Below are 6,000 nucleotides of genomic sequence, written 5' to 3' on the forward strand. Positions count from 1 at the left end.
GGAATTCGAGAGTGAATATGGATTTGGGGGGCCGGCCGAAGTGGCCGTGCGGTTCTAGGCGCTGCAGTCTGGAACCGCGAGACCGCTACGGTCGCAGGTTCGAATCCTGCCTCGGGCATGGATGTGTGTGATGTCCTTAGGTTAGTTAGGTTTAACTAGTTCTAAGTTCTAGGGGACTAATGACCTCAGCAGTTGAGTCCCATAGTGCTCAGAGCCATTTGAACTATTTTTGGGATTTGGGGGAAGAAACGAAAGAGGAACCCGTCTGGTAGAATTTTGCACAGAGCATAACTTAATCACACCTAACACTTGGTTCGAGAATCATGTATACATGGAAGAATCCTGGAGATACTAGAAGGTGTCAGATAAATTATATAATGGTAAGACAGAGATTTAGGAACCAGGTTTTAAATTGTAAGACAATTCCAGAGGCAGATGTGGACTCTGACCACAATCTATTAGTTATGAACTGTAGGTTAAAACTGAAGAAACTGCAAGGGTAAACCGACTAAACCAGACGTTGTACAGAGTTTGAGGGAGAGCATAAGGGAAAAATTGTCAGGAATGGGGGAAAGAAAAACGGTAGAAGAAGAGTGGGTAGCTCTGAGGGATGAAGAAGTGAAGGCAGCAGAGGATCAAGGAAGTAAATAGACGAGGGCTAGTAGAAATCCTTGGGTAACAGAAGGCATATTGAATTTATGATGAAAGGAGAAAATACAAAAATGCAGTAAATGAAGCAGGCAAAAAGGAGTACAAACGTCTCAAAAATGATATCGACAGGAAGTGCAAAATGGCTAAGCAGCGATGGGTAGAGGACAAATGTAAGAATGTAGAGGCTTATCTCACTAGTGCCAAGATAGATACTGCCTACAGGAAAATTAAAGAGACCTTTGGAGAAAAGAGAGCCACTTGTATGAATATCAGGTGCCAGATGGAAACCCAGTTCTGAGCAAAGAAGAGAAAGCAGAAAGGTGGAAGGAGTATATAGAGGGTCTATACATGGGCGATGTACTTGAGGACAATATTATGGAAATGGAAGAGGATGTAGATGAAGATGAAATGGGCGATACGATACTGCATGAAGAGATTGACAGAGCACTGAAAGACCTGAGTCGAAACAAGGCCCCGGGAGTAGACAACATTCCATTAGAGCTACTGACGGCCTTGGGAGAGCCAGTCCTGACAAAACTCTACTATCTTGTGAGCAAGATGTATGAGACAGACGAAATACCCTCAGACTTCAAGAAGAATATAATAATTCCAATACCAAAGAAAGCAGGTGTTTACAGATGTGAAAATTACCGAACTATCAGTTAAATAAGCCACAGCTGCAAAATACTAACACGAATTCTTTAGAGACGAATGGAAAAACTGGTATAAGCTGACATCGGGGAAGATCAGTTTGGATTCCGTAGAAATGTTGGAACACATGAGGCAATACTGACCTTACGACTTATCTTAGAAGAAAGATTAAGGAAAGGCAAACCTACGTTCTAGCATTTGTAGACTTAGAGAAAGCTTTTGACAATGGTGACTGGAATACTCTCTTTCAAATTCTAAAGATGGCAGGGGTAAAATGCAGGGAGCAAAAGGCTATTTACAATTTGCGCAGAAACCAGATGGCAGTTATAAGAGTCGAGGGGCACGAAAGGGAAGCAGTGGTTGGGAAGGCAGTGAGACAGGGTTGTAGCCTCTCCCCGATGTTATTCAATCTGTATATTGAGCAGGCAGTAAAGGAAACAAAAGAAAAATTCTGAGTAGGTATTAAAATCCGTGGAGAAGAAATAAAAACTTCGAGGTTTGCCGATGACATTGTAATCCTGTCAGAGACAGCAAAGGACTTGGAAGAGCAGTTAAACGGAATGGACAGTGTCTTGAAAGGTGGATATAAGATTAACATCAACAAAAGCAAAACGAGGATAATGAAATGTAGTCGAATTAAGTCGGGTGATGCTGAGGGAATTAGATTAGGAAATGAGACACTTAAAGTAGTAAACGAGTTTTGCTATATGGGGAGCAAAATAATTGGTGATGGTCGAAATAGGGAGGATATAAAATGTAGACTGGCAGTTGCAAGGAAAGCGTTTCTGAAGAAGAGAAATTTGTTAACATCGAGTATTGATTTAAGCGTCAGGAAGTCGTTTCTGAAAGTATTTGTATGGAGTGTAGCCATGTATGGAAGTGAAACATGGACGATAAATAGTTTGGACAAGAAGAGAATAGAAGCTTTCGAAATGTGGTGCTACAGAAGAATGCTGAAGATTAGATGGGTAGATCACATAACTAATGCGGCGGTATTTAATAGAACTGGGGAGAAGAGGAGTTTGTGGCACAACTTGTCAAGAAGAAGGGGCCGGTTGGTAGGACATGTTCTGAGGCATCAGAGGATCATAAATTTAGTATTGGAGGGCAGCGTGGAGGGTAAAAATCGTAGAGGGAGACCAAGAGATGAATACACTAAGCAGATTCAGAAGGATGTAGGTTGCAGTAAGTACTGGGAGATGAAGAAGCTTGTACAGGATAGAGTAGCATGGAGAGCTGCATCAAACCAGTCTGGGGACTGAAGACCACAACAACAACAAGAACAACAACTCTTAAAGAGTAAAATAATTTACTACAGACTATGATGTGCTTGTCTTGAAAGGAACTTACTGACCACGTGATCTAATTTCGCATCGTAACATTTTTCTATTGCTTGTGCTTCAGTTTCCAAAAGCCTGTTCCTTCTTGTGTGCTAGTCTTTATTTATCGTTATATACACTTATGATTCTGTGCACGTTTTCCGCCTGCAAATATTTGGCTCAAAATTTTCTTTTTATTGGTGAATATTTAACGATTTCACGATTTATGTACCTCATTGGTGAAAACTTTTCTTTTTTCCAATTTCTGACAATAAATGAAACGAAAGCCAAGTTATCCGTAAGTGCATAACTGCTAGAGAAGGAAAATGAAAATTGTTATATAATGACGTAATTATGATTTGACACAAGTGAAATAATTAGCTTCGTGGACCAAACAGATAGAGATTGATTAGTGTGGCTTTTCTCTTTGTGTTATGTTTAATGTACCCTTTAGTAGGTATGGAGAGCACCTCCGTAGCAGACTGGTCAGTGACAATGGCTGCCATGCACCATGTAGAGGAGCTAGGTTCGATTCCTGATACTGCCAAGGAGTTTTCCTTGGTGTGACGGCTCTGACACCTGATGCAGTAAGCCTCGTGGTGCCTGCTGGATACTTGATTCATTAGTAGAGATTTCGTGGCCTAGAAAGTGTGCAAAACGACTCGAAAGAGGGGGGGGGGGGGTGCTGTGAACACCTGAGCACATACCCATCCATACCACATCTATATGAATCATCAAGGCAGAGGATGACACGATGGCCAGTATACATCCATTGGGGGCTTCACGGCCAGGAGGAAGCACTCGTGGTAAGAATGTGGTAACGATTCTAGGACAAATTTGATCTTTGACCAGCTGGTCGCTTACATCCGAGGGCGAACTCATCTACATTGAGTTCAGGCGGCCACTGTTTGGCAGCGCTGCAGTCAGGCGGAACTGCAGTTAGTTAAGGATGTTTCTGCTGGGTGGTGTTGCAATTGGCAGCTATCTTGCTCTGCTAGTTCTATCTCTAGCAACAACATCGCGAAAGTTCGATCTCTGACTGCCTTCCCCTAAACTCCAAACCCACATCATATCTCCTCTCTTCTCTTTTCCCTCTCCTAAGGTATTACCCTAACCCTTCCCTCCTCACCCCTCTCCTTGCCTCCTACACCACACCCCTTTTTTCATAGTAAGTCAATCAGACAACTTTTAAACCGAAGTTCCTGCTGTCCCAAGCACAGCCCAGTATTTATTCGATGCTATTTCGCAAGTCTTTCTTAAGCCATTTCCCTTTCTAGGAAATAGTTCAAACAGAAAGCTTCTAAGTCAACATATACACATAGATCGATCTCCCAACCACAACCATTAAAATGAGACATGAATAAGAAGGTATCTCAGAGCCACCATCTTGTTCTGTGAAGCCCATCTGCAGTTCAGTTTTTGTGCAAAAGTAAAGTAATGTTTAAAACTGTCTCCATTTTTATCGAAATACAAAATGATTTCACTCTATCTTATTTGAATTACTGATCTAATTAACAGGTTAAGATATACTTGGCAATAACTGATTTACGCTATTGCTTATTGGAAAACTATTTGACCTGTCCATGAAATAGCACACAGAACAGTCAATTTAACATCTGATCTTGATACATATAGACACACACACACACACACACACACACACACACACACATATATATATATATATATATATATATATATATATATATATATATATATATGAAGAAATGAGGGTTGCTATGCTTTCAGCTATTATTCCTTGAATGTTCATGTTACAACAAATCAAAATTGTGGAATACCAGTGTCAAATACAGTTTCTTATACCATCATCAATTTACTGGCAGATGTGAACCTATCTCTTTCTTGTCATGTTCATTCTAATTGCAGTTATAAAGTACAGGATTAATGTCTATTGGAATAACATATTTTATAGAAGTGTTCATGGAAATTCTTTACTTTTGCAAGTTATTTTGAAATATACTGGAATGTTATTTCTGTCTTTCAGTGTAAAAGGTTTTGGTCATAAAATTAGTAATCTGTAGATTTCACTTGCCACAAGGTTCGAATATTTTTCTGATTGTAACTTCATAATATTCCAAATAAATTTATTTTCCTCTAAGCAGGAAACCATTCTTACATTTTTTAAAAAAGTCCTTTTAGTGCTAAAAAGCTGAATGATGTATTTTTACTGTTGTGACAAGTTGAAATGTGAAATACAATGTGCTATGACGTAAGAATAATACTTCAGACGTGAAACCATCTCCTAGCAAAACAAGGTGCACTGTATCAAGGACAAACAAAAAGATAAGTACATTTTGCTTTACATTATTATTCAACAAACTTTTTGGTAAACGTTTTCTCATTCCCAGACCTTTAAAATAATTAGCAATTTTTGATACTGGGATAGTATATAATTTTGACACAAAATGCAAGAGTTGTGTATTATGTAGTTGTAGAAAGAGGGTCATTTAAATGTGCAAACAGCAATAAGTCTGGACTTGTCTGAAATACTGCATCTGCATTTATGTCAGCATAGTGTAATATCATATACTAGCAGATTGCATCAATGTACATGTGCAGATGTCAAGTCTGGTCGTTATGTCATTTCTGGTTATGCATCCTGAATTTAGAACAACTCTTGACTCATCTTAGAGTTTGGTGACTAAGCATATATACACGCCTTAGCACAGACTCCTCCAATGCCAAATACACTGAGAGCCTACAAGGTTTTTGTGTGTCGAATGAACTCTAACCTGTAAGTTACACCAACAGTGTAAATATCTTCATGTAAGTCTGATGCAAGGTACAGACTACTTACAGACATGTGAATGACATTTGTGACAATTTGAGAGTCCACCATTATGTTTTAGACACCAATAATTACATTCTTCCAGTAGCTGACACCCACTGTCAGGTTATGGCACACAAACCGTTAGCTTCTTGTGTTAGAAAACTATCTGAATTCTGAATACTGGTGACTTATACTGACTGCCAGGTTATGGCACATTCTCTGTCAGTTTCTGGTATTAGAATTCTATTTGATCTCTGAATATCTTTTTGTTTGGAATAGTCAGTTATTATAGCCTTAACTGCTTAGCATATTGTTTACGCTAAATGCGTTATATATTGTTATAGAACAAGAATGAAGACAATTTAGATGTGGAATTAAGGGTCCGTTGTGCATTGTACCAAGTGGGTACTAAGTTTACGAAGATCAAACTATTGTTGAGACCAAATGCAGCTTAATCTGTGAGTTAGATCTGTACATCTACATCCTTATTTTGTAAGCCGCTGTATGATGTGTGGCACTTGCTGTTCCAGTCATAAACAGTGTGAGAGAAAGACGACTGTCTGTAGGACTCAGTTCAAGCCCTAATTT

This window comes from Schistocerca americana, chromosome 2 (assembly GCF_021461395.2).
Source record: "Schistocerca americana isolate TAMUIC-IGC-003095 chromosome 2, iqSchAmer2.1, whole genome shotgun sequence".
Classification (NCBI taxonomy): domain Eukaryota; kingdom Metazoa; phylum Arthropoda; class Insecta; order Orthoptera; family Acrididae; genus Schistocerca; species Schistocerca americana.